At 43.0% G+C, this 25,643-nt stretch overlaps 1 protein-coding gene and 1 long non-coding RNA gene across 2 annotated transcripts in view; one reads left to right on the top strand and one right to left on the bottom strand.

Moving 5' to 3' along the window:
• Positions 1-20,641, top strand: part of LOC118452199 — a 22,276-nt gene extending 1,635 nt beyond the window's left edge. Inside the window, exons 2-3 of the long non-coding RNA XR_004841882.1 lie at positions 5,147-5,153; positions 20,548-20,641. This is a non-coding gene — a long non-coding RNA (uncharacterized LOC118452199). The remainder of the gene's footprint in view (positions 1-5,146; positions 5,154-20,547) is intronic.
• The window catches only part of PHACTR1 (phosphatase and actin regulator 1), a 313,243-nt gene that overhangs the window by 172,979 nt on the left and 114,621 nt on the right, over positions 1-25,643 (bottom strand). The gene's annotated exons all lie outside the window — the stretch shown is intronic.

Here is a 25,643-nt window from a genome sequence, read left to right on the forward strand (position 1 = left end):
GGAATGCCTGGCCTTGCAGTGCTTCGCAAAACCAAGCTTCCCATGTATAAGTTCAAAAAAAAAAAAAAGGAAAAAAATTTCCCATAGCTTTTGCATAAAGTCCCTCTTCACAGGGAATCTCCTAAATCTCTTCTACAGCTTTAAAGACTCACATCTAAATTTTTCAAAGAGTTAAGTCTTGACTACTTTTACCCCGAACTGCTACCAAATGGAGCACCATTTAACATTAAACCAAGCGACCTGACATCCTGAAGTCCCTTCTGACCTAAATCATTCTGTGATGCCAAGTAGTCTTGGATTACTCAAAACTGAATTTTGGTATGTGGGAAAATAATTTTGGGAAAAGTTGCCTAACTCAAATTGAAGATCCCTAAAAAACTAGACTTGGGAAAAAAAAAACAGCATGGAAAATTGACAGTAATGCTCCGTAATGTTTTGGTACTGAGTGAAGCCTGGGCAATCACATGGGACTTTTTTTTTCCTATTTCACTGTTCTGAAACAAGTCAAAGCCTGACAAAAATTATTTTCAAGGAAGAACATTATTTATTCCATAGTGTGGGCTTCCACTCATCTTTCTTGCTCTTTGCATCTGTCATGAAGGAGGGGAAACAACTATTAAACAACGCTTGTCTCAAAAAATTCTCTCTTCCTGCAAACAGAGGGGTTTTTTACTACAGCCACACTCAAAAAAGTAATTAGCATTCTCTTTAAATTGTCAACAACATTGTGAATCTATGGAGATCTGACAACTTATTAAGAGCACCTGAAAACCAGATACATTTTGCCATTTCTTGCAGACATTTTACATAGCTCTGTCAGACCCAGACTGGGTGAAACAAGAATTACTCAGAGGCAGACGTACTGCAATGCTGGTCAGAGCCACAGCTACCGCTACAGTTTGCTCTGCGTTTCACCTGTAAGGGGATCCCGCAACCCCTCATTCTACTTCATAAACACAACCCTGCACAGATTTTTCTGGGTGTTTTTTTTGTTTGTTCGGGTGGTTTTTTTTATCCTCCCAGGTTAAAACTAAACCACAGACTTTCTAACAGGCACATTTGCTCCTTTACCAACTTGATAGGCTGTTAAAAATACTGAAGACACTCTCTGTTTCACTATCTGATAGCGGTAGGATTAGAAAGTTTGAGGAATCTGGACTTTCCTCGCACACCTATCGCAGCCTATTGCTTGAAGATCAAGGAAGCAAATGAGTAAATTCCAGTTTGTTTCTCAATCTGATTTATCAGATCCTAGCTTCTCTGTTGCGCCAAAATCATTCTAATCAGTATGTGAAAGATTGCGTTGGACCATTCTCTGCCTTTGTCACATATCACATCCAGTTTCCTTGGAAAAGTTCTCATTTCCAAATCATATATCCAATAAAGCATGATGGTTCTTTCAGAGGTTAACTGTCTAATCTTTAGTTAGATTAACTACCCCTTATAAAAATCAACAGGTCTGTGCTTTTCTAGCTACCTACTCCTAAGTCTTACTGCCCTCAGTGGAGGTAACACATGGGCATAAGCATGACTATCCTGAAAGAAGTCTCAGATCATTCAACTCCTGATGTCCTGTGAGCGGGGAGCATGCAAAAAGATTTTGTAAAGCAACAGTCAAATACTTGGATTTTTTTATTCTTCAATATCTTTGAAAGATATTGCAGTCATGTGCTGTTAGCTACCTATAGGATTACCTACTGAGCCTCCTTGATAGCTTTGAGCATATTTGACTACACAGATGGCCCCTGTGATTTCACTGAACATTACACAAGTGATGAATATAACCTTAAGCGTCTACCCAGGGAGACTGCCCTGCAGAGTGATGCCATTCAGTGGTCCAGGTTACAGGAGAAGAGATGTTCTCCAGTAGCTGTACCCCAAGACAACAAAACAAAAGTCAAGACCAACTGCTTCTCAGTTTCAGCTCTCTATGGTCTAATATTTGGGGAGCAGAAGCAGCAGGGCTGCAGCCTCAATAAAGGAGATGAGCTTTGCAGAGGCCCAGCCCTGCTTCTTACGAACACCAGTCAGTGCAGTAAGCGCAGCTCTGCTGACACGTCAGCAAGGGCGGCAGCGTTGGGTCACGTCAGCGGTACATCTGTTGCGCGATGCAGCGACAACTGCAGTTAGGAAGGATGCCTTCCACTTACCAAAGTTTTACCTGAAGCCTTTTGATTGTGAATATCTCCACTGAGAAAGAAATTCGGGGAAAAGATTTGGCAAATATTGGTAACACTGACAAACCTCCAAACACACAGCACAGTTAGCCATACCAGCATTAGGCAGGACTAACAATCATGTACCAGATTTTATTTCGTATTCCCACGTCTATTTACAAACTAGCTGATATGTACTTCTGAGATGACATCACTCACCACCAAAATCTTCTCTCTGTTGTAGGTTCACACACAGCAACTCTGTAAAATAAATACTAGAACCACCTCTTAAAACTAGAGGCTAGAATAGCATGGACAGACAGTGCAACTATCCAAGCTAACAAAAGGTCAGGCCATGCCCTGCCAGGAAAAAAAGAAACTATTAAAAGAGAAAAACCGTAATTTTGCTTTACTGGAACAGGTTATAGTGGATAAAACACTGGGGTATTTGGTTTGCATTTCCAGTTCTTTTCCAAACTTCTTCTTTGACACTGACCAAGTTGTTTAGTCTTTCTAGGCTTGAAACATTACTATTTTCCTACGTGGATGTCTAGCGTGGTTATGGATGGTTGTTTCAGCATCTGGTTTTGTCCATGATAAAAGACAGCAGAGAAGCACATAGAGCAGAATACCCGTTTTGCTCCATACCATGAATACGTATCTATTTACCTGACTGCTATGCAGGTCTATAATCACAGCATCCTATACCAGCAACCAGCCTCTCCCCACTCCTGGCCATGTTTTACTACTGCTTGACCAGAAACCCACAGGACACTTTCCCATACCTCAGTTTCTTCATGTGAAGTAAACCAGGCAAATATCAATGCTTATCACTGAGAAAGAACGGCAGACTAATTCCATGCTTAAAAACCATACTGAAAGGTGCTACAGAGATGACCAGGCTGTTAACAAATGCACTGCCTTCTTCACCTACAGTAGAGGACCATTTTGGCACTTTTTTTTCTTTCCAGTCTCAGATCTGGGTTCATCCCTAGATCCTCTCTACAGCCTGCCAGCTGCTGTAGTTCTGCATAATCACAGAGCACAAAATAAGCATAAAACTGACTCAAAATCTAAATTTCATTTCCAAGCGCATCCTCTGCCGCCTTTCTGAACAAGCCTTTTCTCCTCTCCCCGCTGGTATGGGCTTGCCCAGATTGCATGCAGATGTAAAGAGATTGGCTTATGGTAATCACCAGGTACTGGTAAAATACAGCTGCATTTTCTATCATCTTGCAGTATGTTCAAAATCACATGTCAACAACAGGGTTAAAAAAAAAATAAATCAGCAGCAGAACATAATTTCCCCCTACCTCAGCATTTTCTCACCCTCTCCTAAGCTTCTTTGCAACCGAGGGCTGAGAAAAGTGCCACTAGGCCATTTCAGGTCTTCTAGATAACTTTCTATGCCACCTCTCCTTCGCATGTGCTGTTATTCAGCAGTTACTGCAGATCTCAGTTTCAGTGGGATTTGCAAGTCAATCCTCTATCTGTAAATCCCAGATGGCTCAGTGATTTTTAGCACAGCTATTGATCTCCTCATTCATACACACCGGCTTCTGGGCAAACACACCCAGCTGGTCTCATCAACCCTGTCTGACTGCGGGAAAGAGGACTTTGTGAACCCAAATGCTACCTGCTAATAATACCGCCACTTTGAGAAATAAAATTAGGCAGGAATAAGCATGTGGTTTGCGCATTTGCCTACCTGGTAAGAGATTACAAGGCTGCTGCCAGGCTCTCTCCCTCACTCTGCAACAGCTGTGCTTTCGGCAACTGAGCACCAGCCTTCCTAAGTGTTGGGCTCTGAAAACGCACACGCTCGACACACACCCATCCAGCCTTGCCGTGCCAGACAGCCCCTTCTCCTCCACCGCCAGCCAAGCCGAAAAACAAGTTGCAATTCAGTGACCAGCTCCGGTATGAAAGGGAGATACAGAGGTCAGAACAATCAATGCAATTAACCGTCCTGCAAACAAGCGCGAGGCTTTTTGTAAAATGGGAACAATCGGGGTTTATCTGCTCTTTCCCCCCCTCCCATACATTACCTATAAATGAAGAAGGTCTTTAGCAGATCCCTGCATGTTTATGCCAGCTGCTCTCCCTTTCTCCTTCTGTCTTACACCACTGCAGAACAGCATCAACTGATTTAGGCTCCCCGGCGCTGGGGAAGGCAACTGTTCCTTACCTCCAGGAGGCAGGGATTCCTACCTCCCCACTGAGACCTCTGAGGAACCATTCGTTCTGATAAATGATAGATGAAACCGGTTTCGGAGGCAGAGGGATGTCAAAGGGGAAAGAAAAGAAGTTAAAGGTCCAGCTAGCCTTCCCTCCCCACCCATGCTCTTCCCCTCAGATCATTAAGCTTGCTACCATAAATCAAGCCTCCACGTGGCTGCGGCAGTAGTAGATGATCTTGGGCAAAGTGGCACGGGTATCGTATGCTACTGCCGCTCCTTCCCGGTTTAAACGCAATTTGTTCTGCTTTTTAACATGCAGTTTGTCTCCTTCTGCAGGGAATTACTCAGCCAGGCAGTCACATGGCTGCAGCAGCACAATTAGAGGATTCAAACCCTGCTAAGGCTCTTCAGGGGTTTGATCTGGAAATCACGGAGGGGGGGGGAGGTGTGAGGTGGTGGTGGGAGATAAATAAAACCAAATGATGACAAGACACCACAATCTTTGTGCAGTTAGCAGCTTGTAACTCTGCCAGTCAGCACTCACCCAGGGCTTGCTGTCACAGAAAAACTCCCGAGTTACATCATAGTGTAAACCTCACCTAAGTTAGAAAGGAACCCATTAATACATGAAGTGGAAAATAAGCAGGCAAAGAGGCCGCAACACGTCCTCAATAAGGGAACGGCTGCTGGGGAGAAGAGGATATATATGAATGTGAGTTTATCACATTTGGGGGGGCAGAAGTTTCAATAGTATAAAAAAAGTTGAAACTTTTACATTCAAACTAAAGTCCCATACAAGCCTTCTCCAAGGTTCAAAGTTGTTCATAACCAGGAGAACATTTCAGGGTTTCATAAAGTCTAAAGTGATCTGATAAAAATATTTGGATCTGAGATTTTGGGTTAGACCAGCTCCATCATAATGCCCTGGAAAGTCTTTATTGCGCAGACCACAATAAAATTAGCATAGAGCCATTTATAAATGCAAGCACAGAACAGAGACTTCTTGGCCTTTGTCATGGTGGGACCAACCGTGGAGTCGGTGTCTGATTTAAAAGCTAGCCCATGCCATTTCTTCCTCCTCCCTGCCCAAACTTAAGGAGCATTTGGCTTCATTGCTGCAGCACCTCTGACTGTAATGACAGACTCCTGCAGCTATGGGTTGGCCGTCCCATCAGCACGGCCAGGCGTGGTGGTAGGATGTGAGCCCCCAAAAAAAGATCTCCAGCTCTGGTGGATGTTGTCACGCCCCCCCTGGACACATGTGGTTAAGGTGTACTCCTTAGGTTCTCCTCACCCCCCAGGACCACGCAGTGCTTTGTTTGTTTCAGTTGATGGACTGCTGCTGGCTTTCTACTTCTTCAACAAATTGCTTGTGGTATTTCTCCTCTGATCACAATTTTGCTTATTAATTGTTTTCTTTCTAGTTAAGTTGCGTAATGAGGTAGCCAGTTTCATTTTTACTGCTTCACTGATTTTACAGATTACTTCATGTAACTGTTGATTCTCTTTTCCCAGGACGTCCCTTCCCCATTCCCCACAGCAAGGCTGCTACCAGCAGCCTCGGCTCTGCGCTCGAGTCCCCACATAACACAGCTCTTGCTTATAATTCTCCTTATGGTCAGGGGTGTTACTGATGCTGCCAAAATGCATCTGAGTGCCAGCCAAAGAACAGAAGCCTGCTGAAGGAGGAGCTAATGGAGGTGCACAGACCCACAGTGGGAATGGACGGCTCCTCAGCACCTTGCCCCTCCTCTGGTCCACCACGCCTGTCCCTCCGAAACTTTCCTTCTGATCTGCTCCAGCCCCTAGCACTTTCAAATACAAATCTTCCAACCTTTCTGACGTGCCCCCTGATCAATATGGACTGCCATCCTCTGCTGAGGAGGGAGCTGAGGGGCGGCTGATGGCTGTGCCCACCGAAGTCAGTGCTCTGGAAAATGAGTGGATGAAAATGAGGAGCTCCCGGAGGGAAAGGTGCATACCTGGCCCCGCCATTTACATGACCTTTTTTGCTCATTCTGAGCTGGTGATGTTTGTGGTCAGTCATACAAATGTGGGCTGATCTCCCAGCAGACAGCGCTTGAACCTGGGGCCTGGCTGTCTCTTGGGATTCCTTGCACCTTCTTCCTCTCCAAAAACCTTTCCACTTTGGGTATGACACCAGCCTGACACTCTGGTCTTTCCAGGAAACTGCCCTTTTCTTACCCATTCCACTTACCCTCCTCCGTGCCCCCCGCAAAGCACACACAGGGAAACCTACAGGAAATTAACATTCACAATAAAAATGGAAAAAAACTTGCTGCTAAAAAAAAAAAAAAAAGAAAAAAATCCACTTGGGTTGCTGGAAATTTGGGTGTGGGAGTTCCCAAACTCAGTGGTCAGCTCAGTCATGGGATGGATTTGGTGTTGGGAGTCTAATGCAAATGCAAACTGGCATGTATGAAAAGGCTTAAAGCAGAAAGCTGACAGAATATACTGGTTTCTGTGATTTTACTGTCCCAAAACTATCGACCTCTGAAAGGAACACACAACGCTTTTTAACTTTGTATCTCACTTTGGCAGAGAAACCTTTACAACAAAGAGAAAAAGGGGACCTTAAAACCAGACTGAAGTCCATACAATGGGGATCTGAATCCAAAATCTATTACCTGTCCTGTGAAAAAGACAGCAGCATGTACCATGGTTGCCCCCTGTAAATCATTAGCCAAACAAGAATCAGCAAGTCAACTGGATTAGTGCTACTGGGTACCTTCTGAGCAGTTAGGAAAGCAACCCCTGACAGTCATCTCATTAACATCTTTGGCGTCCTGACACACGGCATTGCCCAGTTTCATCTTGAGAGGCCTGTGCTTGTCTGCTCCAGTAGGGGACAGCAGGTCCTCACAGATGAGAAGTTCTCCCCTCAACCCAACTTTTCAGTCTCCAGCCTTACCTACCTTGTGACCCAGGTTAGTTGCTTATAACAACTGCACAGAAATGCAAGGCGTACTCTCATTAAGGGGATCAACATTTACTGAAGAGTCAGATGCTTCCTCGTGCCAGTTTCACCATGTGTGGTCTAAAAAAAACCACCCCAGATCTTAAATCTTAATATTTTAAAAACAGTAACAAATATAGAAGAGCATTCTGCGTGACTGCACTTTGATTCACTGTGTGTGGTTGCTCTATTTTTTTTTTTTTTTTTTTTTTTTTTTTTGCTTTAGAAATAAACCTCAAACAGCTGTGTTTCTGGCATGTTCACATGACTCGGGGAGCTGGGGTTCCACGAGACACCGCAGCATGGAGAAGTCGCGCACTGTGCTCCACGCAGAAAGGCTGAACGTTTTGGGCAGCCATCATCCTTGGTGCAGCTCCACCAGGTTCACTGAACTAAGTACAGTGTGTCTGAACCAACTGTCTTTTGTTTCTGCATGGTAGAGATGAAAAAATAAAACCCGTTTCACCAAAACTGTAAAAAAACTTTAAGGCAGCTCGAAGTGGAAAATGGGCAAAAAAAAAAAAACTAGTGTCAAGCAGAACTTCCATGTGAAACAGAGACAGCAATACTTTATATCCTAGTTTTGCTAGACAAACTTATTTTTAATGCTGTATCTCAGCAAGCCCACTGAATTATTTTTCCTTTCCTCAGAATAACACATTTAAAAAAAATAAATCCAAAGCCTTGTCTACTTCAAACTCCCTAGAATTAATGTGAAAGTAATGCCTAGCAGAATTTTAATGACACAGAGAGATTTACTGCAGATTAAATTTGATTAAGTATCGCTAAGTAATGAGGCATTTCAGGGGACTATAAGATAGTGAGGGAGTTTCTGAAATCAGTCTTTTGTCTGTAACACTTTGAGTAATTTACTAATAAAGTTCATATTATGTACTGTTTCACAGAGGCAACTTAAATGCATGGATTATAAAAAAAAAAAAAAAAAAGAGTCCATAGTAAAAGTATTTGTAGCATAAAAATGCTGTATCGCGGAAAAAAATTAATCAAAAAAAATTGCTTTGGAAAGAACAGTAATACTTATTGCGATTGAGAGCAGCCCTGTGGAGAAGGACCTGGGGGTACTGATGGATGAAAAGCTGGACATCAGTCAGCAATGTGCACTGGAAGCCCAGAAGGCCAACCGTACTCTGGGCTGCATCAAAAGAAGCGTGGCCAGCAGGTTGAGGGAGGTGATTCTGCCCCTCTGCTCCGCTCTGGTGAGAACCCACCTGGAGTACTGTGTCCCGCTCTGGAGCCCTCAGCACAAGAAGGACATGGAAGTGTTGGAGTGGGTCCAGAGGAGGCCACAAAAATGATCCAAGGGCTGGAGCACCTCTCCTATGAGGACAGGCTGAGGGAGTTGGGCTTGTTCAGCCTGGAGAAGGGAAGGCTGCGGGGAGACCTGATTGCGGCCTTTCAGTGCTTAAAGGGGGCCTATAAGAAAGACAGGGACAGACTTCTTCGCATGGCCCACTGCGATAGGACAAGGGCTAATGGTTTTAAACTAAAAGGGGGTAGATTCAGACTCGATATAAAGAAGAAACTTTTTACGATGAGGATGGTGAAACACTGGAACGGGTTGTCCGGAGAGGTGGTAGGTGCCCCATCCCTGGTAACACTGAAGGTCAGTTGCTCTGAGCAACCTGATCTCATTGAAATGTCCCTGCTCATTGCAGGGAGGTTGGACTAGATGACCTCTAAAAGTCCCTTCCAACCCAAACTATTCTAAGATGTTATGATTATACAGCTTCTTTCATCTTCCAAAACATTCAGCAGAAAGAGTAACCAAGTCATCCTTACAACACTCTTTTGAAATTCAGACATTACCAATTCTCCTTTTACAGATAGGCAGACTGAAGCAGGATAGTAAAATTATTTGGCCAAAGCCATAGGGAAAGCTAAAGCTAAAAAACAACTAACATGTTTCCAGACCCACATCTTAAATCATTCTTAATGAATAACCCATCACTTAAAGTGTGTATGGAAGTCCTGTTACTGGTCTAGTGACTGGAACGGGTTTTGGTGGTGTTCCCTTCTCGCTGGTTCTTTGTGCAGCACCTACTACACTGCAGCCCCGTTCCCACCTGGCTGTCAGGCCGTACCTTAGGACAACTCACTTAGCAACAACCTTCACGCTATGGATAGTATAAATAAATGCAAATAAAGCTTTCCAGTCTTGTACCATACAAGGTTTTGGCTACCCACTCAGAGTCATGGTACTGTAGAGAAGGCAATTGGATGCCATTCCGCATCAGATCACTTGAAGCATAAATTCTGTATAGCGCACACACGCTACGCAAGCAGTCTTATTTTCAGAATAGTTACTTTAATTATTGCATATTCCACCAGTTCTTAAAAAGGGAAGCTTGGTCCAAATCCTTTGCTATGAGGAGGGCAGTAGCTCGCTCTCTATCGAAGGCCCACATGATTCTGGGAGAAGAGAAATTACTATGCGTCTATGTGAGGAATAAGGACACAGTTCAACCATAAATGCGCATGACATCATTTTTAATACTCAGGCAGCTATAGTAGGGCAAAGGTACAGGCAGAATTGCTTGGCTTGACAATGTATGAGTTTCCCCCATCCAATCAATCTGGATGCTGTAGCTAGAGGCACAACAAAAGCAGGAGAATGAAAATTGCTGGTCCTCAGTATCCTTTGAGAGAGCGGCATCAAATGTGACCAATAGCTCTGTCGACTGCTATAGAAAGACAGGCTGCAGACTAGCAAGGGCCGAGCAAGTGGCATTCGAAAAGAACAGGAGGAAGAAGCAAACGTGATGAGACTTGGCTTCAAGGTCAAATCTAAAAGCAGTGGTAGAAAAGCAGTTCAAGCCACAGGGAGAATTCATTATTCTGTTACTATCTCCATACCTCAGCTAGGAATTCTAGCCAGCGCCTGGGAGCCAAATGTAACCCTTTGTAGATCTACTGACTTCCATGGTGTCTTTACTGAATACATTTCTTAGAAAGCTCTGGGATGCTTACCTAAAGCTCTTTATAATGAGAGGAAGTTCAAGAAAATCCACATTACCCTAACAGTGACTAAATATAGACCAGACTAATTTGTTCTTGTCTCATTGAAGGTCTGGAACTGCCTGTGCAAAAACCTGGGTTAAATTCTCTCAGCTTAGCTTCCAAGTAGTTCCACTGAATTTTGGGCTGTCAAGGTAGCGAGTGAGTGAGAGAGAGGATGGCAAAGCAGGATTACCACGGCAAGGCTGTTATCTGGCTTTGACGTGGAGGTGGATGCAGGGGTCAAATGCCAGCACTGGTGGCTTTCACAAACAGCCGTCTCTCACATCCTTTCAAGATATGTGTATTTTTATAACTTGCTGCATGTTAAACAAGGGATGTTTTAAATGGGATCAAGGGTAAAATGAAGCAGCTGAAGAGAGCTGCTCACTCTTTTGGATGGCGGCAATGCCACATGGGTGAAAATGGTCTACTTCAGAAGGCAAAGTTCTGGGAACAGGCGAGAATGGGAAATGAAATGGCCAACACAGAGTAGAGAAAATATCATGCAGGGCCCATGTTTTGCCTAATACAGCTCCCCTGAAGTCAAATAAGGCAACTTCTATACCAGGCAAGATCAGAGAGAAGAGCTGCACAAAACACGTGCCCGTGAAGCACACAGCCTTATGTGTTAGAGAAAGAGCTCATTCCTGAAGACTCAGGAAGCTGCAGAGACAAATAAGTCTCCAAATCCAGGTTTTAAGTTACGTGCTCAGTATGACATTCAGGCAAACCCTTAATATTCAGTGCCTGCATATACCTCGGACCCTTGGGGAGAATTAAGTGTTTGCAACTTGGGGCCTGAGAGACCTGACAAGGAGCTGTGAGCACTGAGAGGGTCAGTGTTTCACAGCTGGAATCAGGTGAGTGCAGCAGCAAAATGCCTTAGAAATTACTATTCTTTTATTTTTTAAGGACTGAAAGAGACCACAGGAATTATCTTTTCTGACCACCACCCCAACCCCTCCCCGTTTAAGAAGATTTAGTGTCAGAAGACCTGCGCAGAAGATGCCTCGCTCCAACCACTCTCAGCTTCTAAAGCAAGGGAAGTACCCAGGGTTATCCAGAGTGTTGGCTAGAAATATTTGTGCAACTGTGGTTTTTTCTTCCTTCTAGGGGAGCCTGGGTCTGATCCCAAGCATGAATCCATATGCAGAAGGAGAAGGGATGTAGGTGGGGTTTGCAACAAGCCTTCAGGCTCCTCTGCTGTCTGGCTCAGCTGGCTTCAATCATTTCAAGCAAAAATCTACCTCCTAGTACACTTACTACTTTCAGTTTATGCCTCTCAAACTGTAGGGATCGTGCCTAAGAAAACACAATAAAATGCTCGTAAGTAATCTCCGCTATATTCAGTGTAACATCAAGCAGACATTTTTCATCATAACACCCAAAGGGCCATCTGAAAGACTCATCTATGAAATGAATACTCACACTGCCACTTACAATAATTTACCATATGAACAAAGAAGAAAAAAGTAGGAAAATATTAAGACTTCCTTGAATTACTGTAAGGACATCAAAACTAATAATCATTCAAGAAACCTGTTCACCTATGTGCCATGGTTGTGGAAAAGATGGAAAAAATGTGGGGAAAAAAAAAGTAATCCTTGAGCCAACAGGTGGAAGAGGCTGAGCCAGCAACTGCCAGTACTGAGGAGAAAATGAAACTTTTGGTGTTATAGAACCGAGATCCAAACTGAATTCCTACTACAGCATTTTTAATACATCTGCTTTCTAACTTTTCAGAAAATGCTTTTATACTGTTATTTAACGTTTGAGAGAGCACAGACTGCAGTACTTGCACAGAGTTAATGAAAAAAATTTGCACGCTTCAAGAGTAACATTCAAAAGAATCCACACAAATTTTCTCCAAGTAACTACAAAACCCTGACACAATACCAAAAGCTCACTTAAAGATTAATGCAATGTGGATGACGCAGTCCATGCTGGAGGTATCAACTTTAGAAAGAGATGTCTTCCTCCCTTGTATATGTGGACAACCTTGAGGACATGGAGGAGTACTGGTTTTGGGAATTCCACAGAGCTAATGGGAGATGAGGTTCCTCTTTTGTCCTGCTCTAACACATTCTCCTTTGGTCTGCAGCCCTTTGAGATGTGCAGCCACACTCTTAAGTTGCATGCACCCTTGTTCAGGTAATGAAAGCCACCGAACTTCCCTTATCTGCTATGTACAATCAGAGCACAATCCACGGCCTACTGCTGTGACTCTGTTGAAACACTGTCAAAGAGCATTTACTGCTCTGGCATGAGTGGGCCTGTGCTCATGACATCACGGATGACCCTCATGATGAGCACAACACTTGGGAAAAGGTCAAAGCTGACTAACTTGACAAATAATCAGACTTCACCAGTTTGTCCATAAAGCTACCTTTGCGATGCAGTGAGACCATCTGGTCTTCTGTATCCTAGCAATTAGCACCCTTTTTTCTTCTCTAATTGCAAATTTAAAGAAATAATCTTCCCACTCAAAAAAAAAAAAAAAAAAAAAAAGAGCAGCGTTCTCATATTTGTAGCACAAAGTTTTTGGTTTCTTACATTTATTCAAAGAAATCAAACAAAAAATCCAAACCTAAATTGAACTCACACAAAAAAAGCCACTCAGCTAAATTCAGCTGCAGAGCTGATGCCTAATATGCCACAAATCAATGACAATACATATGAACAATTCCCAAACTGTCAATGAAAAAAGGTCACACCCCCAGAGGAGGTGCAAGAAGATGCTGTAGGAATGTCCCTGTAGGAACCTCCATAGGATTTGATCCTACTCTGAATGGGGTTTTCACACCATGCAGAACTGTGTGCTGTACCAGTAACTGCTACAGAACAGGTCAGAGTTCCTTGTGCATCAACTCTCTGAGGTTAAATCCCAGTCTGTGACCAAAGAAAAAAGCCACAATTATTAAGGGCAAGAGGGATTTCAAAGCACACCAACCAACCAGACAAAGCAAACAAAACAAGAATATGAGCTGTGCAGAATTCCTGTTTTAAAACCAGTAACATCTCTGACCATGAAGATAAGGACTTCGGCCTTTGAGGCCTTCTCTTACAGAAGGATCTTGCCTCGAAACATTGACACACATTCCACACATCCAGCCACAACAGGAAAAATGGAGTCTCAAAACCTTTAAGAGAAGCCCCTCAAGAACACTGGAAAGCCAAAGAAAAGGGGTGGGCTATTTGTGCTTTTGGCAAAACATGAATCAGTTTATGCCCCTTGGTCCTAACCTCCATCTTCTATACATTCACTACAGGGGACCTGGAGCTCTGTACTGGATGAGGTTGCTTCTGCAGCCATGCCAACCCAAAGAGTCACCTCCCTTCCCTCACCACAAAAGTTCAGCCTTATGAATTGCTGCATTAATCTCATTGCCAGAAGATCACTTTGTTACTAATAAAACTGGTTTGGTTTTTTTTTTTTTTTTTACAGCAGAATCGATGCATATTCCAAGGCGTTTGCCAAAACTGAGAAATAGAAAATTATCATACCACAGTACCTGGGGGAGGAAAAACATATAAAGAAAAAAAATTGCTTCTACCTTTTCACTCAGAGAGAAATAAAATTAAGAGACTACAAAGAAAACCACATAAAAAAGATCATAAAGAGGCAGAGGGTAGATTGTCCAGTTAAGAAAGAAGGGATGTTGAAGTACCTCTGTAGCAGGGAATGGAGAGCTCACAGCAGCAAAAACCTGATTCCTTTTATCTTGAAATCTCTGCAGCACTGCAAGCTGTAGCCTTGGTCTCAGCAAGCCTTTGTAGTCTTTTGGTCAGGACTTCAGACAGGCTCATTAGGACATAACGCTTTATAGCCATGCTCCACAGTGCCTGTATTTCAGGAAAGCCTTCTTCCACAGCTAGCGTGAAACATCTGGGCCTTACCCTGGAGACTTGGGGTTCTTTGGAAGTCTGCATTGTTCTGTGGTTGACAGCAAATCCCAGACCTTCCCAGCGCTGAGCATCTTTCACAGTGAAAGTCTTCCCCCCAGCCAACACTTGTCAGAATTGCATCTGAGTGAAGAACATTAGAGTATCATCTCTTCCTCTTTCTAACGTGTAAATATATTACTGAGCAGAGCCCTGGGGTGGGGGGAGGGGAGGAAAAAGCTAATTTCAATTTGCAGAGGTTTCTTATGTATGCTTTTGTTGTGCCATGAAAAAAAAAATAAAAACCAACAACTAGTATTTCATTCTCCCAAAGCCCAATTCTCCACAAAAAAAGAAGCATTAAAAATGTTCTGCATCAATGAATGCAGGCAACTCAGACAAAAAAGGATCATGGGCCAGAATTTTGCTGCGTACATCTGTATCTCCTTTTCTAGGGACAGGTTCATAGGCAAGTGACACTTTTCCCCTTGTCAGGCAGGCCAGGAGGTCCACTCCTCTCCTGCGTGCTCTTCATCCCTAAGCCGAGAGGATAAGCCCCTGCCTGAGCAAGTGGTTCCAGCAGAGGAGATGCCTGCCTGGGAGCTGGGGAGCCAGCACTGCCAGCGCTCTGCGCTCGCAGCTCCTTTAAAAGGCAGACCACAGGATGCCAAGAAACCAGGCAAAGGAAAGCTGAGAGATAGCAAGCAAACTTTTGCTGGAAATCTTGTCTGTTTTGAATTCTTTCCAAAGAACATTGTAATTCTGATGAATCAGCATTTGCAGGTAGAAAAAAAAGAAACCATTTTGCTATTTTATCATGAAGTCATGAACTTTTTATTTCTTTTAACAAAAGTCAGTAAACATTTAGCCCACAGGCATACCATCATGTACTGGATATTTCACATATACAGAAAACCCAAAGTGGCTTATGAGTTTTGGGGGCAGGGGGGAAGAAATTACTCATCCTATTTTATGTGCTAGGTAGACAATTGTCTGATACAATTCTAGAAGCACCTAAAACTGACCCAGTACAGCTTTCCCATATTTAAGACTCCTCCAGTTTTCAGATCTGTTACCTTAAGTCCTTCCAGGGGCAGAAGCAATCACTATAAATTTTACTGCCTGTGAATCCTGAGACTTAGAACAGAAGGACTGCGAGACAGCAAACCTTAAATCTGTCACTGGCGAGAAAACCTCCACCTAGTTCTGAGGGCACCAAGAAGTACACTCCAGTTCTATTATAAATGAGTTGGATGACTTTGAGCAAGTCGCTTTACCTTCCCCTCAGCAAGCGCTTCCCTTTGTCTCCTTGGCCATCTTGTCTATTTAGATTGTAAACTTTTTAAGGCAAGGACTGTGCTTGCACTAGGGCTACTTAAAGAGGCTCGAGGTTGCCAGAGCTCCTATGTTTTACTATAATATTACCACTGCAATTAATAAAGACTGAAGGCTGATAACCAGCTCTCATTCCAAAGTACTTAGGCTTGGTGATGGCATCTGTCAGGTAAAGAAAAACAGTTGTGTCTTGTTTTCCCTCACAGACAGTGCAAACTCTCTAATATTTAGAAGTTATAAATATGAAGAAAAAACCCAAACTTTTTAAAGCCACATGAACTTATGCTTCAAAACTTCATGGCAGTCTTTGTTTAGCAAGGAGAGGCTTCCCCAAAAGACTTTTCCTGAAAACACTATAAAAACCTCTTGTGAAAAAGGACGGATAAAGCTATTTTTAAGATTAACTCCATGCTTGTTAAAAAAGCATGATTCTTGACCACGCGGTTTCTGAGGAGAATATCAAAACTGACCTCAAACGTCCAATGCATTTTCTTGAATCTGTGAACAGCACTATAGTGGCACTAAGTGGCATGACGCGCCCGGATCATTTCAAAAAGAGGTTATTTCCAGGACTCCAGAGCTGCCGCACGGGATGCCACACAGGAGGGCTGAAGAACAGGCACATACCTAACGAAGGAAGCTAGCAGGTCTGCAGGAACTCTGGGCTACTTGTCCCCATGCTTGCAATCTAATGTCGGACACGGAACCTGCTCCAGATCCTCTTAGCCTCTTGTGGGGTGCATAGTGGAAAACCTCTAGCAGAGTCCCTGCGTCCAGTTAAGAATCAGACTTTGCCCCACTGGCTTTATAGCATCAGCAAAGCTCAAACCTGCTTAACACAGCAAAGAACACGGGCCAAATGGGCTTCTTTGGTTGCAAGCACTAAGCAGAAGGTCAAGAAAGCTGTAATTTATGTATTTTCCTTTGCATCTAATCAAAAAATCACAACGTAGCAAAAGCCTTTATCCTTCTTTTTTCTTCCCTTTAAATTGATCAAAGCTGATTTAGTATAACTGTAAGAGGTTAAGATGTCATTGTTCCGCTTTGATAATTGCTCAGTGAATGAAGTCACAAAAACGTAAACCAAACATTTCAGTTGTCTGACTCAAAAATTTGTTCAGCAAAATGAAATTAATTGTTATGGGTATATTTCCTTCCCCCCACCCCGTCCTATCATGTATGCCTTTTAGAGCTTCTCTTCATAGGTACAAATGGCATGAACTCTGGCTGCTTTGCAGATGAACCATATCCCAATTAAAATTTTAGCTCAGAAATGTCTAATGGCTCTTCCTTCTGATAAACTGAGTTTAAGTCTAAGGTTTGACTTTGAGAATAATCAGTTAAGTTTTAGAGCATGGCGATGTCATTTAAAGAGATTTGCTTCACACTAAATCTAGAGCTCCAAAGTCTCATAAACTACTAATGATAAAAAGATCTGAAATAGCCTTCCTAGAAGTGGAATGAATTTAGCAGTTTAAAAATGTACAGTGCTTGATTAAATATGATGGTTTAAAACTAATTAAATCACTCATCACACTCCCCAGGGCCCGTATCCTGTAAAGAATTCAATTGGACTACTCGGGTAAGTAAAAGAACTGACTTGCTTATGTCTGTGCCTGTTTTGCCTTTTATAAAATTCATGCTCTGCTAAATGCACCCACACTTGAATACTCGTTTTAAAAGGATATGGTAGTGATAGATGTTTTTTAATAAAAGAAACTGAATTATTTCTACCATTTCTCTCTTGAATTATTTCCATGGTGAATTTCTTTCCTTCTTGCAAATCCAGTTTAGTGCTCATAAAATATATGTTCCTGGTGGGTATACTAACCATCTGCCAGCATGTGAGCATGTCCTAGAACAAAAACGTGAATCTGTGTTCTCAAATTTCATAAACGATCAAGTATTATAAAAGCAATGCTATCTAATGACTTCAAACAAATTTCTCATCCATGAGTTTCTCCTCAGTGAAATGCACTGGAGTTCAACATGAGTAGGAGGGGAATGCAACCTACTGTAGCTGCTACAATCACCCAAACATAAGAGTAAGCTGTGTATTATTCAGCTTAAACAAAGTCTTTCCCACAAAGGAAGACGGCATTAGTCCTGAAAGATCCTTTTGATAGCTCCTGCTTGATTCAATTATTATTGAGGGATGGACCTACAAACTGACATTTGGACTTCATTTCGTAAGTTTATCTCTGCAGTTAATTAAAATGTATAACATTATGTAATTAAGACATTTGGGGGCGTAAAGAACATATCTGCAATGTGCAGCAATGTAAACTTTTTCCATTACAAGTATAGAAAAAATAAAAGAATTTATAAATCCTAAGTTTATTTAACATGTCTATACTCCCTGACATTTAATATATTTAGACTTTGGTTCATTCTCTTTTAAAGGCATCATTGCCAGTTTAGGTAATGTTCAATGGGTTTGTATAAAGAAAAGTTAGAGATTAGGATGTCTCAAAGTCAAAAGTTTGCAGAGATAAAGGTAGAAAGAAAGAAAAAGAAAACAGATAAACACAGAGCAGAAAAAAAAAGCCATAAAAAATGAAGGGTGGGTGGATGGAAGCGAGAAGGCTGACGAACAAGCTAATACACTTGGCATAAGATAACGGTCTGCTAATAAAGACAGAAAATGAAGTTCATTACCTAACATGCATTTATTGCACCCTACTGTGTATAAGGTTGATGAATTGTGGAGAGACTTGCAGTCTTTTTTTTTTTTTTTGATCTTGAGTTTGTCATCAGACCATACTTGTGTTAAACCTGGGTACAAATCCTTGTGCTCTCTGTGACTTAGTCAATAAACATGAAATGACGTGCACAGAACAGGTGTTTTCTGGTGTCCTACCCTAATCATTAGACCCTTTTACAACAAATGATTTTACACCTTCAAACAACTGCAAGACCCAGTGCAAAGAGACTAAATTTCTGCAAGGGCTTAGCTATTCAGTCACCAGACTTAGCCGAGCAGCAGCAATACAGCAGTGTTCACTGCAATGCCTGTGGTGCGGAAACTACGTTTGTGCAGAATTTGCCTTACCTGCACGGTCCATTTGCACTCTGTGCGATGAAATTAAACACTTGTCTGTGCATGCATCTACCAGATGAATACTTGTCTATGTGAAGCTATAAGCCAGCATCATCTCATCTAAACGCAATCAGGATCTCCGTCCACGGCTGTTCTTTCACCTTCTCTGAATCCCAGTGTTATTTATTATTTACCTCCTACAAGCACAGAGATTCTGTAATTATTACACACTTTCTCCTCCCTGTATCGCCCTTACAGATCTTGGCGTTAGTCACACAGCGCAGTATGATGTTATTTAACAGATGTTGCCCCCTAGCAGATATCAAAGAATTACAAGCTCTGCCTGTCAGGAAATAGCTTTTTGCCTTATAAGAATCTAACAAGTTCACAGAGAGTTTAAGCTATCACTTATTGAGACTGCTAATAAGAAACATTACCCTGTGAATAGTTTCTCTAGAGATCTTAATGCATACCCTCAAGAAAAGGGCGATGCTATTAAGAGTCACTACCGTTTTGGTTGAGGGCCACGCACGACATGACCATCTCTTGGAATCCAAGGTTCTGGTGAAACATGCGTTACAGAGACGGAGGGGGCTCAGCTGTATGGAGACTTGCATAGCTCCAGGTGCTGGGTGCCACCAAGCCGCAGCTCTCCTGTGGCCCTCCCAGAAGCTGGCAACCCTCTGGAGGTCCCACCTTGTGGAACTGGGTGAGTGCATCAGGACTGGATTTTACTGAGACAAAAATAGAGAAGTACAGGAAACAAACTCTTAACCCTCGGAACTGTACATATAGTTCTGAAAATGCAAGCCCTCACACCTCAAACTCCGGCACGCAAATAGAAAGCACTGCAAATTTGGTTTAAAAATCCCTCAGGAAGTTTTAGTGTCTTTTGGGTGTTGTCCCATGATTTTAAGCCCTTTAGGGGTTCGGCACTGCTTTTGGAATCACCTGAGTGCTCTGATGACAGCCAGCTGCAAAAGCCCCAGACACTCACTGGAGGCAATGTGGCAGAAAAGAGGAGCGGGGAAAACAAGGGTAGGAGAGGAAGATGATGAAGCCCTTGAGATTTTTGAACCCTAACCAGAAGAGGGAGGGAGCAGAAGAGAATTCTCCCTTGCAGCATTTCCAAGAGTTGTATTGGTGAGCGTTTAATGATTTTATTAGGACACACGTAACATTTTCTTCTTGAAAATTACTTTGGAAAGATGACAAAGCTGAAAGGAATATAATGCCTTGAATTTGCATCTTTGCCTTTATTTTTGTTCCCCCCCCAACTTTAATTACCACTTAACAGCTGCTACTTGGGCTTTTCTTTATTATCATCGGCTTTTAATTATTACTTAATATTTACCCTGTGGTAGCATTAAGAAGCCCCAAATCTTCTATGATTGTTTATTTTTTCCAATATGCTGCATTTACTGGAAAATGCATGAAAACACAACGAATGAGAAGAGCGGGTGGATTGTTACAGCCCTGTTTGCTGGACTGCAACTTGGGAGTTTATATTGGCTCTTGCCACCAGATGTCAGTGCTACATAAACTATATGGCACACCAGCACATAGTAGAGCTTCTAAACCCCACTGGGCTTGGCAATGAACGATCTAGGCTTGAAATCTCACCCTCGACACAAAAAATAGCCATGGATCACACTGCAAGCAAATCTCCTTTCATTTACTGTGGAGACGGTGCTTTGGCTGCCCACATTTTATGGGTTTTGCTGAGTTCAGCTCACTTTGCTCCTTTGAATTTTCAGTGCAATGTTGGCATAAAATTGTATTAATCCAAGCAAATTTGCTTAGCTTTTTAACACTTACTGCTTTTATGTATTTTAGGTAAGAGAAATAAAACATAAGCAAAATAAAACTGAAGAAAGCTTAGAGAAGACGTTCCCTTTTGGGGGAGAAAAGGAGAGGTTCTATGAAGTGCTCAGTTTCCAGCCACTACCCCTGGAGCAGAAGGGCAAGTGCCGAGCGCTGCACCTGGGGAGGTCAAACCCCATGCACCAGTACAGGCTGGGGGCTGACCTGCTGGGAAGCAGCTCTGCTGAGAGGGACCTGGCAGTCCTGGTGGATGACAAGCTGACCATGAGACAGCAGTGTGCCCTTGTTGCCAAGAAGGCCGATGGTATCCTGGGGTGCATTAGGAGGAGCGTGGCCAGCAGGTTGAGGGAGGTTATCCTCCCCCTCTACTCTGCTCTGGTGAGACCCCACCTGGAATACTGTGTGCAGTTCTGGGGTCCCCAGTTCGAGAAAGATGAGGAACTCCTAGAAAGAGTCCAGAGGAGAGCAACTAGGATGATAAAGGGACTGGAGCATTTCTCCTACGAGGAAAGGCTGAGAGAGTTGGGCTTGTTCAGCCTGAAGAAGAAAAGACTGAGAGGGGATCTCATCAACACATACAAACATCTTAGGGGTGGAAGTCACGAGGACGGAGCCAGACTCTTTGCAATGGTGCCCAGCGACAGGACAAGGGGCAATGGGTACAAACTGAAACATAAGAGGTTTCAGTTGAATATGAGGAAAAACTTCTTTACTCTGAGGGTGACGGAGCACTGGAACAGGCTGCCCAGGGGGGTTGTGGAGTCTCCTTCTCTGGAGATATTCAAAGCCCGCCTGGATGAAGTCCTGTGTAACATGCTCTAGGAGAACCTGCTTTAGCAGGGGGGTTGGACTAGATGGTCTCCCGAGGTCCCTTCCAACCCTTGCGATTCTGTGATAATTACAGAAACCGTCCTTCCTTGAAACAGTTCTGTAATCTGGTCCCAAATACCTGTCTTCTGTGATGAGAGCCATTTGTGGGATCCCCAAAATAACTGGCTGACTTGACTGTATATGAGGGGGAGAGGCACCGGCATGCTCCAAGCACTGCCCTGCAGTGGGACAGCACTCTGAACACCCAATACACAGAACTGGCAGCCAGAGAAGCATCAGTAAGAAGTAAAAAAGATGATCAGCCCCTGAAAGCTGAGCTTATTTTAAGTCCTGTACCCAGAGCATCCTGGCAGGTCTCTTTCCCGCTTCCCATCAGGAGGAATGCGCTGACCGCCACTCAAACACTGAGGGACTGGTAACAGCAGCATCCTTGTGAGGAAATGCGTAAAAACAGCTGAACACACTCAAAAAAACTTTCCCGGGGTGACGCTGACAGAGCATTTCATAGCTCAGCAGAGGACACTGCCTCTCCCCCTACATGCCTGCTATTCCCTTCAGCGCTGGGGAAGGATGGAGTCAGCCCTGGGCGAAACCCCTCTCTGCGGCCAGGAGAGAGCCCGGCTTGCAGCAGCGGGACCCCGGAGGTTACGGCATGACAGCCCCGATGGGGAGCAAGACCCGCCAGCACAGCTTTCTGTCGCACCCAGCGAAGCCCCCAGCTCCGACCCTTCTGGCCCTGCTCAAAGTTCAGAGCACCCGCTCGCTGGAGAGACAGAAAAATCTAGCCCCTGGGTCTTATCTGAGACCATTTAAGTGCATGTACTTTCGCACACCTGTATTTTTGTGATACACATTTCTGATGCGTGGAAGAATGGCTGTTTTCCTCTGCACCAAGCTTTTCGGCAACTGCTTCCAAATAAAGTGTTTGCTTCCACGGAGAAGCGGTTTTCTATGCACAGTGAATATTAAGACATGACATATGCTTATTTTATAGGCCTCTCGATTTTCAGCAATAAAACGTATTGTTAATAAGTTTAATAACGCTATTAATAACGCCTGTATTCACAGGGATGAATACAGTTCATAAAATATATTACTGCAAGAAATTACTGTGCTAATTTGTCAACACACTAGACCAACCCAAAAATCATTCTGGATGTGCACATAGCTGAATAACTTTGAAAATCTGACTATCCCTGGTTGTAAGCAAGGCAAGCTACTGTGAACGCATGAAGTGGGTTTTTTGTTTATATTTAAATTGCTACAAAATTATGAAGCTCTTTCTTAACTGATAATCATCCCTCTAATCTACTAATTATTCCAACTCCACAATAGACAGAGTACTTTATAGTCTGATACTCCGAAATGGCTTTCATGTTCAATTACTTATAATTATACAAACAAGTCTAAAATTGATGATCCGTGCATATAATTATAGATTCTGCAACTCAGCATAAGCAAATAAAGGAAACTACCCTTATTATGACAACACAGTTCCTAATAGTCAGGCACTGCAAATTTAATTGCAGTAAAGGGTAGATGGTACCATTATGTAATTAGTAACAAAACTGTTATTTCAGGATAATTAAACTATAATGTGGGCACTGGAGCTCACTTTTAGAGCCATCTTTTTGAAGTTATGGTGAAGAAGCCCTACCAAATTCAAAAGCTGAGCATGTTAAGTTGAACAGTGTTTTTCTTCCTTAAGGACGGATAAAAATATCGTGACAAAACGACGTGCGGAACAGTACCGATAAAGTGACTACTGGTGGCATCTGCGCTACACACCATAATTTTCAGAAACCCATTTCAGATTCTTTCCTCTTGTTTCGTCCGTTTTACCTAACTGACAGAGAAAGGCCAGGTTTGCACTAACAAAGATCCAAAGAATGAACCAAACACTCTGCGGTCTTTCTCAGCAACACAGCTGCCTCTTGTAAGGGAGACAATTACCTCAAATTTGTGATAAAATAAGGTATGACTAAAGGGTTTTAAAACCAGGACAAGTGAAAGAACAGGACAGGTACTGCAGAAGGCATGTGCAGATGGTACTAGAAGGATAAATTCACATACCACTATGGGGCGATAAATCCAAGTTCGATACAACCTCTCATAGGCATCTTCACACTGACTTTTTAACAGAACTTATTTTCTAGAATATGAACAGTTACTGGGCTATGACTTGCAGTCTTCCAGGAAAGAAAACATTCATAATAGAAAGGTTTACAGTTGTGACTTGATTAATAGAGACTTGGTGTGAGTAAGTAATTCAGTGAGTTGTCCACACTGTTAATACCCTTTTATAAGGCATCCTTTCGCATTTAAGTAACGTCCTTGCATGTCTTCAAGTCAGTAACAAAACTGCTGTTGACTTTAATGGTGCAGGATATTAAATGGTGCAGGTCCATGGACAAGATAAATTGACCTGATTAAATCTTATTTTCTAGATCATTAAAGCATCAGGAAACTAATTGATTCTTCCTTTTCCTACATTATCAAGCCTTCTGGTGAGAAAAAAATTGTTTTTTAAACTCGAGCCGCAAATTACTGAGTACACTATCTTACTACAGGGAGAGGAACACTTTACTTTTGTCCAAACAGAATGTTAGCAGAAACATTAATACTATTTACATTAGTGTAACCCATTAACACTAGCTCATCTGCTAATGGAAAAAAATAGACCTCTTCGTAGCTTTTCATGGCTGCCACGTAGGTAACTCTTTAAAATGAAGGCTGTCTAGTCACAAGTTAGATTTAATTTTTAACTTTTTTTTTTCCTGCATTATTGAAAAGCAATTTCCTAACCCATACATGAGTCATGAAATATTGAAGGACACGGCTAGATGTTCCCAGGTGAGGGAAAGCAAGTTTCCTGCAGCCTTCAGAAACCTTCAGAGGGCTCACTAGCTTCTAAGAAAGCAGCAAACTCTGCTGGAGGAAAACAAACACTGGACAGTGACGACCCAAGGAGAGATGCTATGATAATGGAGATGTCATTTAACAGCTGAACTAATACAATGGCTTTTTGCTGCCAAAAGGCATCCATTTCCCTCCTTCTCCTCCCTGCAGGCAGCTTGCTCGTGCTGCTTCCCTTGCGTGGCTCATTAATCTGGAAAAAATTAGTGCTACAATAACAAAAGTGAATCGCTTACGAACAGCCAAGGAAGAGGGCAGGGCCTCGTGTCTGAGAGCCAGCAATAAGGAAGAGTGGGAATGCTGCTTGGGTGGGAAAGAATCATTAGGTTAGCCCTGCTGCACGACAAAACCTCCCTCTGCTGTGTGCTGGTCTGCCCCGCTTTAATCTGCAAAAGAACAGCTTTGCTGCAAGACACTGTATCACACTGGGAAAAGCTTTTGGCCAAAAAACCCCACAGAGCCACCCCTAAAAAAGAAGGGAAAAAGCAAAACCCAACGCACCCATTTACAACAGATCCAGTTACACCATAATATAAGCTGGGTGGTGAGAAGGCATGAAAAATCGGGGCTTAAGAATGGTCCAAGACAGTGAGCGCTCCATCTCGCATGCCATGTCTAGCCTGACCGCAAGATGGAGGTAAAGTTTAAAATTTAAACTAAAACCTGACCTGAGTGGATCTGTACCAATGTGTAGCCGTTGCTAATGCCATCTAATTGACAAGGGACGGTTATTATCAGCATGGGGATTTCTTAGCTCCTTGCCTCTCTGCTCGGCAGCCTGGGATGCAATCAGTACAAAGTAAATATTGTACTGACATGTCGCAGTGGGATTTCATTTGGGGTGGAATAAAGGACTACAACACTGTGTCTTTGATTCTTGCCGTGGATTCTGGACCGATGCAGCACAACAAGCTGTGATCAGTTACGCTTCTTCCCTCCTGGCTCTGGGGGGATAATTATTCTTGAAATAATTAATTGGTAGACAAGAAAAGCAAAGATCTCCTTATTCCTGAATGTTTTTAATCTGTGCACTAGAAACGTCAAACTTGTTTGGGAGGACTAATTAGTCAACAAGTTGCCCTGCACAGAATTGGAGTTGAACATAATGAAGACTATTACTGTGCACAACCCTGCAGAGCTGTGGATGCTGATGCACCTTCATCAAACAGAAAGGATCCGCAGGGGGGGAATAGGTTTCCCCTTTTTTGTGTCCCTTTTGTGAAAGCTTAACATGAGCAGGGGAACAGCCCACGGTGCTGTGGGTAGTTCTTTCAAAAACATCGCAAGATTTTCTTCTTAGATGGAGATCTAAGATCCACAATCTAAACGTGCATTTCCCTCACACATAGGAAAGAAGGTGCAGTGCACATACTGAACAGGGAGGGGAACCGGGGTATAGCAAGATGAAGACCGAGGTCTTCTAATGCACTGGGGTAATTTCCCAAGGACCTACAGGCTGTGTCTAAAACCACACAACCTGTGAG

The sequence above is a fragment of the Egretta garzetta genome, unplaced genomic scaffold, assembly GCF_000687185.1.
Source record: "Egretta garzetta isolate BGI_Z169 unplaced genomic scaffold, ASM68718v1 scaffold14, whole genome shotgun sequence".
Taxonomy (NCBI): Eukaryota; Metazoa; Chordata; class Aves; order Pelecaniformes; family Ardeidae; genus Egretta; species Egretta garzetta.